Below are 13490 nucleotides of genomic sequence, written 5' to 3'. Positions count from 1 at the left end.
CACAATGGAGCCTCAAGAAATGATCAAAGGATCCTTAAGAGTCCTTGGAACAAGTTGCAATATGCTGGGAACAAGTGTAGACTCAATGCATACCTAGGATGAATGAATGGTGGCTTGCCATGAAAGCTTGAAGTAAATCTCTTCTACCTAGGTTGAAGTAAGTGATGATGAGGCTCCTCAAATGCCCACTCAGATATCAGCTGAAAGGTGGAGTGGAAGTGGAAGCAAGAAGGGAGTAAGACTATGGAGGTTCAAGCAAGAAGAGAGAGACCCATATGTGGAAACTCCAACAATCACAATGTGTAACCTGACTTTCCTTATTCTATTGCCATTAAAACAATTTTAATGCAATAGTGCAAACTATATATGGCTATGAAGAAATAGTGAGAACTATATATGGCTATGTTGGAGGAGTGCTGCTTGTGTAGAACACAATGGAGCCTCAAGAAATGATCAAAGGATCCTTAAGAGTCCTTGGAGCAAGTTGCAATATGCTAGGAACAAGTGTAGACTCAATGCATACCTAGGATGAATGAATGGTGGCTTGCCATGAAAGCTTGAAGTAAATCTCTTCTACCTAGGTTGAAGTAAGTGATGATGAGGCTCCTCAAATGCCCACTCAGATATAAGTTGAAAGGTGGAGTGGAAGTGGAAGCAAGAAGGGAGTAAGACTATGGAGATTCAAGCAAGAAGAGAGAGACCCATATGTGGAAACTCCAACAGTCACAATGTGTAACCTGCCTTTCCTTATTCTATTGCCACTAAAATAATTTTTTAAAAAAGTGATAGTGATGGGTGCCCACCACATGCAGTGTATAGGTGTGTGGATACAGTATACAAGTAAATGTAGGCGGCTAGGTAGAGGCAGCCTTTAGCCTCCAACAAGAGAGGGTGGAAGGAAAGGACAACAAGAAAAGTTGGCAAAGAGTAACAAGTGATGCACCAACACGTGATAAAGTAGATTCCACATGGAAGCCCATTTTCAACATTCCATTAGATTGTATGGTTGTGTTTTATAAGCTCCATGACGAGACTTTGCATTCAAGAGGTCCAACCATGAACCATGATGTCTATCTCTCACCTAGCCTCTCACATGGGTTATGAATACCATGGTCCACTTGTAGTAAGCTTGTGTGGCCTTCTCCCAAGCAATGTAACGTATCCGCTTGTCCACTTGTGGGACACGTCTTAGCAATCGATTGGGAAGAGAGTCTAGAAAGCGCCACCTGGCACTTGCAAGGAATGTCACAGGGTTCGCGATCTAGGTCTCCCCGAGTCTACCCCGAAGCAGAAGTATTCGGCTGTTCCCACTTAGGACCGACCTGAAGTCAGGGTTTTTTTCATTTTTTCTTTTTTCTATCAGCCAAGTCTCTAGGAAGTAGCTGGCATCGAGCTCTAGATGAACCATTTTGCATAGAAACAACAGGGTCGAAGCGGATTTATGCTGTACTTGGTTCATGGAGAATGGGAAACGAGAGGGATGAGAAGCTCAACCTCTTTGCCCATAAGGCATAGTCCCATTCCACTCCCCTAAAACAGCATAAATCGGGATTCTAACTCTACTGACTTTAGGTCTTCATAGTTTCATTATCACGTCTTTTGAGAAAAGTTCCCAGCTAACCGGGACCACCCTTCTATAGGACGGACCCAAGTCACATCCACCGCACTTTTCTCGGGTTGCTTAGTTATCTAATTATCTACCACATTATGTTTGACACGCAAAAGCAACTTCCTTAATTAACCAATTTAAACATAGGTTCCTTCACATAACTTAGCCACTGACATTAAAAAAAATATCAAGCAAGTTTCTTTTCCAAATATTTTATATTTATTTATCATAGACTTGGAATACATCAAGTATCTTGCCCGAAGGCTATCCCAGCAATCATTAGGATTGTTGCTCCAAGTTTGGCCCGTAGACTAGTACATGGGCCTTGAGATCCCATCTTGAGTCACGTCAGCCTCTTGTGGGGGATCCGGAGGCAAGGGATTTACAACCAGAGCCTCCCTTGGCACCCAAGCATCCTCCCGCTCCAAGCAGTGCCCACGGAGAGATCTCTCGTGGCGGGTTCAAACCATGTACCTGGCGTGGCTAACAACCCCCTTGGATAGGGCCAGGTAGGCAGTCGGAGATAACTGAACCTGCCTCTCCCTCCAGGATTTTAACCTGAAGCATTAAGTTTTTTGCCTTGAATTAGTTCCTTGAGCAAAGAAGTTTAAACAATGTACCTAAGTGTACAATCACGATCATTTCAGTGTTCGTTCGTACGACCAACTGCTAAGGTGTGATTCCTTCTTTCCGAATACTCCCAGCATTGATCCTGGATCGTTTGCTACTTGGTGAGATTCCAAGGGCTTGGAAAGCTAGGTTGCTTGTTTACCCTTTTTCCTTGGGTTAGGGTTTATACCCTTCTGACCCCAATTATCATTACCTTAGGTCTCCTTGTACTATAGTCAAATAGATCTTGGACAACCTCGTCATCCTTGGTTGGTCAATTTGCTTCTTGGCAATTCACAATTGCCCTAAGTTTGACAAATCAGTCCCTAAGAGAGAGAGTTGTAGTAGGGCGACTACTCGACTCTTAACGAATCTAACTTGTAATTAGAACTCTCCTTCCTTGGCCTAAGATGTAGTAGTATCATTTTATGATTTAATTGTAGTCGCATATGACCTTGCAGACTTGTTGCACGAGATAGGTAGCAGTACCTATCTTGAGGAATTACATCTCCTGTCATATGGCATTCTTTGATTAAGAATTCCTTTGATCAAGGTATAGGATTTGGGAGTTCCATTGACCCCAATCCAAAACCCTAGTCTCACTAGGCTGAAGATTGATTTGGCTCTAGGATTTCTTGTGAGATCTTAACGTTTGGTCCTTCCATCTTTAAGATGAGAACCCTAAGATCACGTCCTTTTCCCTTATGGACCACTTGCCCCTAATAAGATTGTCTAATCAAACAATCTGATGATTGTCTGAAATTATCCTCTCCAAATGTCCAAGGCGTAGGCCTTGATTGATAATCCAACCTAGAATTTAACCTATATGCGAGATGCAACTAGAACATTATTGCATAAGCGCATCTTTTAACATATGAACCATATATTCAAAAATGCAACAACCTTTCATCATGATGGCGCGAGAAGTATAAGTACCTTGACATGCAATTTAAAACTTTTTTGAACATTCCTATGATCTTTTTAAAACAAAGTGCTCTAATATAGTAAATTTCCAATGCAATTAAGTTTTCCCTATGCGAATTTATACTTAATGCACCCATATCATGCGAAAATGAAGAAGGTGAATTTGATGGAACCTGAACATTCGTAGGAGGGGTATTATCGATTCTTGCACTTTGGGTGGGGACTCCTACACGTGATCCTCTTGCTCCCGCACGTGCTCCTCTTGTGTGGTGCTTTGGGGCCATTGCAATTGGGATTTGGGAATAAGTTGGGTAGGTGGAGGGTGTGCTGAAATTTTCTGCAAGTTGGCAGTCCTTTCTTCCCGCAAGGGAACTCCCTTCATAACAAATTGTGTCCTTCACATGATCTGCGGGTGAAGCACCCCTAAGAAGATTTTAGTGGAAGCTTCTTAAGAAGCTTCCTTAGTTTCTTGCTTTTTGTCAGTCGGACCTGACAGCATCTCCTCCTCCTCAATCGTGCTGAGAATGATGATGATGACGAAAATGATGATGACGAAGGTATGTGGTAACAGTCCGGCAGCCTATCGGCGTGTTAGGTGGTGCGTGGTGTGTTAGGCAGAGCAGGGGGTGGTGTTGAAGACGACCATCCCAGAGGGGGAGGGGGGCTCCCCTTATATAGTGGGGAGGGGGTGGTTCATGGGTGGGGGAGACGGCCATTTGAGAGCCGCAACCCCACACCTGGGGGGTGCATGCCCCCTCTTCCACTCTTACTCCCTCCCTCTCTCTCTCTCTCTCTCTCTTCGGCACGCTGTCGGCAGGGGAGAGAGAGAGGTAAACAAATTTGAACTTATCTTAAGGTAGCTTTAAAATTTGAAAAGGGGGGGTCTTATGGGAGAGGCACGGGAAGGCATTTGTAGGGGAAATGCTACATCATGTCCCCCTTAGAGAAAGCTAGATGTCCTCATCTCGAGAAGATATAGGGGTATTGTTGGTTGAGAGTATTTTCATCCATCCAGGTGGCATCCTCAAAGTCCTGGATGAGGTATTCTCTCAAAGTCCTGGATCTCAAATGCCTCTCCCTAACATCTAGGATTCTATTAAGCTGTAGCTCAAGGACTCCTTGGCTAGGCATTACAACTTGCTGATCATCAAGTACATGATTCAGATTAGATATATACTTTTTCAATAGGGTAACATGGAATACATTATGAATCTTTAGAGTTGCGAGTAGCTGTAGTCTGTAAGCATTAGGCCCTAGGCACTTGATGATCTTATAAGGTCCACAATACCTCGCACTTAGCTTCTTGTACTCTCCCAAGGACAGTGAACTCTTTTTAGGGTGTACACGGATGAAGACCATTGTTGAGATATCGAGCTCCACTCGTGATATGCCAGGGTGACCGTTGTGCATTTATGTCACCGACGTGTCAGTTGTAGATGCGGTTGGTACACCGCCCATGAATAATAGCTACATGATAGCTATCCTTATCTACTCTAGTTCGTGGCTCAGTTAGTATGCCACCTTAGTTAGTTGAGTTTGGTTTGAGACCCATATATAGGGTTCTTCTATTTCTTTGTATCAGAGTTCTTTTGGCTTCCATAACTAAGAAGAGGAAAACTGTTTTCAGCCTCCACCCTTGTGTGTATTCCCCCATTGTGCAAGCAAGAAAGCTACAAGTGAGACTCCTTCCTTCTCTCCCACAATCTTGACATGGTAGCAGAGCCTTGTTCGTGGTAAGGAGCTCAAGAAAGCAAGCCAAGCTCGCGGTGTTCTGGTAAGAGGAGCAATGTTGCTTTCATTTTTCGTTTTGGGAGCAGATCTCTGCAGGTAGCACAGTCGGAAATTGCAAGAGTGCATTGTCTCAGGTTGAGACGTCCTTCGCGGTGAAGCAAGAGGACAGTATATGCTGCAGGCGAGGGCCTTAGCCCTTGACGACCCTGTTTTTTTGATTTGAGGCCATTTTGGGGCTTGTTTTGGAGGCAGAAGTTTTCTGCACGCACTCAGGAAAAGACCCTATTTTATGGTGTACGACCACTGTTCTACAGGTCGGTGAAAAGTTACTGTAGAAATTGCATCGTATGCTTGTGCCCAGAGACATTGGGAGTTTTAGAATCATCCTTGGTTCCTTTTTATGCAAAATCGTCACTAGGAAGTGACTGTGTGGTCAAATACCACTTTCGCCAGTTTTGCAGATTTACCCTTATGAGGGTGAAGCTGAGTTTTTTGCAGTGACAGAATTTTTTGCAGTGTTCTGTAATGGCGTCTGATTCTCTTTCACAGATTGTAACTGAAAAGCTTGACAAGAACAACTTCCAGGCATGGAAGTTTAGAATGACGAATTTCCTTATGGGAAAAGGATATTGGGAATTTGTTGCAGGAAATGAAGAAGAACCAGTTCTTCCTGATATTCCCAATCAACAGCAAATGCAGGCATTTAAAGCATGGCATGAGAGAGCCAGGAAAGTTATGTATTGGTTGTCTGTCAGTATTTCAGACTCTATGATTGTGCATATTCAGGATGCAAGTACGCCAAAGGAGGCATGGGACACTTTGTCAAAAATGTATAGCACAAATACTCAAGCCAGGAAAATGCAGCTCAAGCAAGAGTTGCATAATGTGCAAAGAGAAAATATGAGCATCAATGACTACCACATGAAGGTGAAGAAGATTGCAGATGCACTTGCTTCCATTGGGTCGCCAGTGGAAGATGATGATTTAGTTTCTGTGACCTTGAATGGTCTAGGAAAGGATTATGCATAGTTTCGGACATCCATTTCAGTTCGTGAAAGATTTCCTGATTTTGAGGAGTTGATTGCTCTTCTAATTTCTGAGGAGCAGAGAAATGGTGGTGCATCTTCTTCAGGAGGAACTTCAAAAGAAGCTGTCTTCTACTCAAATGCTGGAAGAGGTAGAGGCGGAGGTAGAGGAGGCCGATCTGGAGGCCGTGGTAGAAATCAGAATATGCAGTAAACTCAAGAAAACCAGTCCTATGGAGGAGGATGTGGTAACTCTAGAGGCAGGGGGAGCCAAAGAGGTCGTGGTGGATGGCAAAGAGGCCAAAATGCAAACAACAATGTTGAATGCTACTACTGTGGTAAAATGGGTTATATGGCTAAAGACTGCTATAAAAAGCAAAATGACATCATGAATGGAAAACTGCAACAATGAAATTATGCTTCTTCTAGTAGACAGGGTGAAGACAGAAATGAGCATTTGTTTATGGTGCAACACATGAACAATTCTGTGACAAGTGCAAAAGAAAGCAACGATGTATGGTATGTTGACTCAGGTGCATCAAACCACATGACAGGTCATGCAGAATGGATGGAGGATGCAAGGAAAATGGAAAAACCAGGATTTGTGGATACTGGTGATGATACTGCACATCCTATTGTGTAGATTGGAAAAATTCCCTTGTCTATGCAGGATGGGAAAAAGAAATACCTGTCCGATGTATTTCATGTCCCGAATATCACCAAAAATCTGGTTTCTATTGGTCAAATGGTTGAGCAGGGCTTGCAAGTCAGATTTAATCCTCATGGATGCTTTGTTGAGGATATGAAAAATAAAGGTCGCTTGATAGCAAAAGGAAAGAAGAAGGGCAGAATGTTTACGTTGGAAGCAGACATGTCTGAATTGAGTGCAGCAATGTTTGCACATGGGACTGGTGTAGTTGCAGATATTGATATCTGGCATAAACGCATTGGTCATGTTAATGTACAACGACTTAAATCAATGCAGGCCCAAAATATTGTTGCAGGATTGCCTAAATTCAAGGTTGCAGAAATGCATAAGGTATGTGAAGCTTGTCAGTTTGGAAAACAGGCAATGAAACCATTTTCTAGACATGTTCAAGAGAGTAAGAAGCCATTATAATCCACTCTGATGTGTGGACTACTAAAGCTGCATCTCTTGGAGGCTATCATTATTTTGTCAGTTTTATTGATGACTATAGCAGAAAAGTTTGGGTGTATTTTATGAAAAAGAAAAGTGAAGTTTTTGGGCATTTCAAAACTCTTAAAGCTATGGTTGAAAAAGAAACAGGCCTGCAAATAAAATGCCTAAGGTCAGATGGAGGGGGAGAGTACCTCTCAAATGAGTTTGCAAGGTTCTTGCAGGAGCATGGCATAAAGCAGCAATATTCATGCAGTCATATCCCACAACAAAATGGAATTGCAGAAAGGAAAAACAGGCATATTGGAGAGGTATCTCATGCCATGCTCAATGAAAAAGACCTGCCAGATTTATATTGGGCTGAGGCAGTTGCTACAGCAGTCTACATAATGAACAGGACTCCCACTGCAGCAATACATGGGATGACTCCAGAGGAGAGGTATACTGGTAGGAAACCAGATATTTCTCATTTAAAATTTTTTGGTTGCATTGCCTATGTACATGTGCCAGATGAGTTGAGATCCAAGTTGGATCCAAAAGCTGAGAAGTGCATCTTTATTGGTTACTCTCTGCAGCAAAAAGGGTGTAGATGCTATAACCCTTCTACTCGTAAGTTTACAGTGAGCAGAGATGTTGTTTTTGATGAGATGAGTAGCTGGAATAAACCAGTAAATGTGATTGATGATGTAGATGCACAAAATGGTAATGCTGCACATAATTCACAGCAGCAGTCACAAAATATTAGTGGACCTGGAGCGTCCTCTAGCAGTGGTTCACATTCTTCACCATGGACAGGTAGATTGAGATCAGGAGAATCTTCTCAAAGCAATGCAGATAGTGGTATGCAGGTATCACGAAAAGGAAAAGAAAAGGTTGATCAGCCCATGTTTGATGTGAATGTAGGTCACTCTTATGTGGATGGTGAATCCAGTGGCTCAGAATAGAGCATTGATGATGAGTTGGGTATTCCTTCTATTGTTACACCTGGAGTAAGGAAGACCAAGGATGTTTTAAGAGCACCTGGGGCCGAACCTACTTTGCGCAGGTCTACCAGAGCTAGGTATCCTGTGGATAGGCTGAAATATGATGGATTTATAGCCATTCACTATGCATATATGGTCAAAGTGATACAGGAACCAGAACCCACTTCTTTTGAGAAAGCCATGGGAAAAGAAAAATGGGAGAAAGCCATGGATGAAGAAATGGATGCCTTGGAAGCAAATGCTACATGGGAGTTGGTACCTTTGCCTAAAGGTAAGAATGCAATTGGCTGTAAGTGGGTTTATAAGGTGAAGCACAATGCAGATGGTTCTGTGAATAGATACAAGGCAAGATTAGTAGTCAAGGGGTATGCACAAACATATGGCATTGACTATGAAGAAACATTCAGTCCGGTTGCAAGGATGGCAACCGTAAGAGCAGTCATTGCTATGGCTGCATCAAAGGGATGGTCTTTACATCAGATGGATGTAAAGAATGCATTTTTGCATGGTGATTTGCAAGAAGAGGTCTATATGGAGCAGCACCAGGTTATGTGCATGCTGTTCATCCTGAGTTTGTTTGTAGGTTGAAGAAAGCTTTGTATGGCTTGAAGCAAGCACCTAGAGCATGGTCTGACAAGATAGGACAGTATCTTGTCACTATTGGCTTTCAGATTTCCAAGGCAGATTTCTCACTTTATGTGAGAAAAACAGAGAAAGGTATTATGCTACTTGTCATTTATGTTGATGATTTGATTATGACAGGTGACAGTGATGAAGATATCCTTCATGTGAAAATGCTATTGAAGCAGAAGTTTGAGATGAAGGATTTGGGAGAGCTGCGTTATTTCTTGCGCATTGAGGTGATTAGATCACCAAGTGGGATACAGCTCTTGCAGAGGCAGTATGGATTGGACATGCTGTCCAAATATGGGATGACAGGTTGTAAGCCTATTTCAGTTCCTTTGGAGCAGAATGTGAAGCTGAGCACAGATGCAGGTGAGCTTCTGGAAGACCCTACTATGTACAGACGCATAGTAGGAAGCTTGATTTATATGACTATTACTAGGCCAGATTTGAGCTATGCTGTTGGATTGGTAAGTCAGTTTATGCAGGCTCCAAGGAAATCGCATTTGGATGCGGCTAGACGCATACTCAGGTATGTGAAGTCCACATTGCAGTATGGACTATTTTATGAGACTGGGGTTCAGATACAGTTGCATGGATACACTGATGCTGATTGGGCTGGTAGCATTTCTGATAGACGATCTACCAGTGGATATGTGTTCTCTTTTGGGAGTGTTGCAGTCACTTGGAGTAGCAAGAAACAGCCTACAGTTGCCTTGTCCAGCACAGAGGCTGAGTACAGGGGTGCAGCAATATCTGCATGTGAGGTAGCTTGGTTGCATAAGCTACTTTATGATATGCATCAGTCTACAGATGGGCCAGTTGTCATTTATTGTGACAACATGAGTAGTATACACTTGGCAAATAACCCAGTCTATCATGCTAGAACAAAGCACATTGAGGTGCATTATCACTATGTGCGGGAGAGGGTTTTACTAGGTCTTATTGATTTAGTTTATGTCAGCACAGAGGATCAGGTAGCTGACATATTTATGAAGGCATTGGGCGCAGAGAAGCTGCGCAAGTTCAGAGACCTACTTGGTGTGCAGGAATTGGGATTGAGCTCGAGGGGGAGTGTTGAGATATCGAGCTTCACTCGTGATATGCCAGGGTGATCGTTGTGCATTTATGTCACCAACGTGTCAGTTGCAGATGCGGTTGGTACACCGCCCATGAATAATAGCTACATGACAGCTATCCTTATCTACTCTAGTTCGTGGCTCAGTTAGTATGCCACCTTAGTTAGTTGAGTTTGGTTTGAGACCCATATATAGGGTTCTTCTATTTCTTTGTATCAGAGTTCTTTTGGCTTCCACAACTAAGAAGAGGAAAACTGTTTTCAGCCTCCACCCTTGTGTGTATTCCCCCATTGTGCAAGCAAGAAAGCTACAAGTGAGACTCCTTCCTTCTCTCCCACAATCTTGACAGACCATATCACCTTCGACGAAGGATCTGTCTTGCCGTTTGAAGTCAGCGTAGGCCTTTTGTCTATTCTTGGCAACTTGAATGTCTTGTCTTATTGATTTGATTTGATTATCCATGTCTTCTAGCATCTATCTTGAAGCTTCTACCCTCAAAATTGGATCCGAGAAGTTCAAAGGGGTACGATAATCATGCCCATACAATGCTTGGAAAGAGGTCATCTGAATACTCTGTTGGTAAGAAGCATCGTAAGCAAACTCAACCAGTGGTAAGTATTGAATCCACTTTTTGGGTTCGCGACAGCAGTATGCCCTAAGCATATCTTCAATGACTTGATTGACTCATTCTGTTTGACCATCAGTTTGGGGATGGTAAGCTGTGTTGAAACAGAGTTGAGTTCCAATAGCCTCAAAGATAGCCCTCCAGAAGTGTGATGTGAAAAGAGAGTCACGATCACTAATGATTCTTTTGGGTAACCCATGAAGTTTGAATATTTCCTTGATGAATAATCTTGCGATGTTTAAAGCTTTATAGTTCATCTTGATACGGATGAGATGTGCGACCTTGGTGAGCATATCTACTACAACCAAAATAGAGTTATATCCTTCCTGAACTTGGGGTAAGCCAACAATAAAGTCCATACTAATGAACTCCCATTTCATTTGTGGAATGTCAAGTGGTTGCAATTTCCCAGGCATTTTAACATGTTTTGCCTTAATACGTTGACAAGACAAACATTCCGTGACATATTTGAGTACGTCTCCCTTGAGCCTTTCCAAATAATAGCTCTTTCTGACCGTATTAAGGATCTTGGCATAACCAGGATGCCTTGAGAAAGGGGAGTCATGGGCTTCCCAAAGTATCTTCTGCTTGAGAGTTTGGCTCGCAGGGATACATAATCTTGTCCTAAAGTAGACAAGTCCATTACTGATGGAGAATTCTTGATACTTTGTCTTTAGCTTCGGGTCTTGATCCTTGATGGGGATATCCCTTAGCATTTTCTGATAGACTAGGTCATGATATGCCCCTTCTTTTTCTAGCTCAAGAATCGGGTCGTTTGGCATTGATACCTTTGTGACTAGAGACCTTGCTGTTGATGGATCTTGCAAAATGAGAGAATTTAGAAATGCCTTGCGACTAAGTGCATCGGCAACTGCATTCTCTTTTCCAAGCCTATATTTGATTTCAAAGCCATATTCTTTTAGCACTTCGATCCATTGACGTTGCCTCATATTGAGCTCATTCTGGGTGAAAATCCATTTAAGACTCTTATGGTTCGTTACTAAGGAAAATTTGTTATCTAGCAAGTAATGTCTCCAAAGTTTGAGAGCATGGATGAGAGCCAACAGCTCCAGGTCGTGGGTAGCATAATTCCCTTCATGGCTCTTCAGTTTTCTTGAAGAATATGCTACGGGATGACCTTTTTGCGTAAGTACACATCCTAAAGCAAGTGCGCTAGCATCAGTTACCACTTCAAACTCCTTACTAAGATCAGGAAGTTTCAAAGCTGGTCTGTTCAGCAGGTGACCATACAATTGCTACTTGCTTCTTTAGTAGATTAGTCAAAGGTGCTGCAATCAAAGCATAATCTTTGATGAAAATTTTGCATCACCCTGTCAACCCAAGAAAACTACGTATTTCTTTGACAGAAGTTGGTGTTGGCCATTCTAGAACATCTCTGACCTTAGCTGGATCTACTGAAATTCCTTCAGCTGATACAATGAGTCCCAGATATTTAATCTGTCGCTTGAAAAATGCACACTTCTTCTTCTTGGCATAAAGCTTGTGTGCTCTCATTGTTTCAAGAACAATGTGAAGCTGGGGTTCATGATCCTTTCCCTGTTTTGAGTAGACTAGGGTATCATCAAAAAAGACGAGTACAAAGTCATCAAGATAGGGCCCAAAGATATCCTGAATTAACCTGTTGAAGGTAGCAAGAGCATTTGTCACCCCGAATGACATCACTAGGAATTCGAAGTGTCCATACCTTGTACTGAATGCAGTCTTTGGGATATCTTCTTCTTTGATCCTTATCTGATAATATCCAGATCTGAGATCTATCTTTGAGAAGATCTTCGCCCCTTGAAGACGGTCAAGTAATTCATCTATTCTTGGAATGGGGTATTTATTTTTGATGGTTGCTTGATTCAACCCTTTGTAGTCAATGCATAGGCGAAGCGTTCCATCTTTCTTTTTTTGGAACAACACTAGAGCTCCCCATGGTGAACTACTAGGACGGATGTAGCCTTGATCTAATAGTTGCTTGAGTTGCTCTTTCAGTTTGATAGCTTCCAGGATGGACATCTTATACGGCCTCTTTGCGATGACCGGTGCAGCTTCTGGCACAAGTTTGATTTCGTGGTCGACTTCCCTTTGAGGAGGAAGTTCCGTCAAATCTTCAGGGAATACGTATTCCTTTAACCATAAAGATTCTTCTTCGGATTCTTGATTATGATCTAGCTTATTCAGTTTAATCAGATAGACAGGTAGACCCTTTTGAACACCTTTTATTATCCGTGTTGCTTTTGCCAACTGTATTTTTGGCTTACCAGCCTCACCTTGAGTCATGACTAGTTCCCCTTCAGAATTGCGGAAGGAGACTTGGCCCTTTCCACAATGGATGTGGGCATCATTGGGTATTAGCCAATCCATTTCAAGTAAACATTCGTGGACACCTAGGTTCATTACCCTGAATCTCACAGAAGTTGGCTTCCCACCCAGTAGGAATTTCACCTTAGCAGTTTGCCTAGTACAAGTGACCTAGGTTCATTGGGTATTAGCCAATCCATTTCGAGTAAACATTCGTGGACACCTAGGTTCATTACCCTGAATCTCACAGAAGTAGGAATTTCACCTTAGTAGTTTGCCTAGTACAAGTGACCTCACGACCATTTGCTAATTCCACAAGTAAGGTAGGTGCATCTATTGTGGCTATCCCTAATCTTTTTGCACAGATTGGTGAAATGAAAAAATGTGTACTACCATAGTCAATCAAGGTTTTGAAGCTTTTACCTTGATATTTTGATGGAGCTTGAATCACCGAGAATTGGCGATTAGGACCCTTCTTGTGAAGAGTGGCATGACCCGTTGCCATCTCAATGTCAGCATCCATGGATGAATCTTCTTCATTGTCCAGCTCCTTGATGGAAACATTGGAGGTTCTCCCTCTGGCCATAATGGTGGTTCCTTGGCCATGAGCGGCTCTATTTTGACCTTGGAATTGCCCCTGTCGATGCCCTTTGCCAAGCTTGGGACACTCCCTCTTGAAGTGTTCGGGCTCGTTGCAATGGAAGCAATGTGGATTGAGATCATTGCTTTGTGTTGGAACAAAGTTGTTGACAGCATTGACTCTAGCTTTCTTTCTTTGGCCCTGATTCTGACCCTGTGCTCTCTTAGTTTGAGCCTTAGACATGCCCTTATTTTGA

The sequence above is a fragment of the Lygodium microphyllum genome, chromosome 3 (assembly GCF_053477565.2).
Source record: "Lygodium microphyllum isolate KBCC chromosome 3, Lygodium_microphyllum_v1.1.10, whole genome shotgun sequence".
Classification (NCBI taxonomy): Eukaryota; Viridiplantae; Streptophyta; class Polypodiopsida; order Schizaeales; family Lygodiaceae; genus Lygodium; species Lygodium microphyllum.
This window is presented reverse-complemented; position numbering follows the sequence as displayed.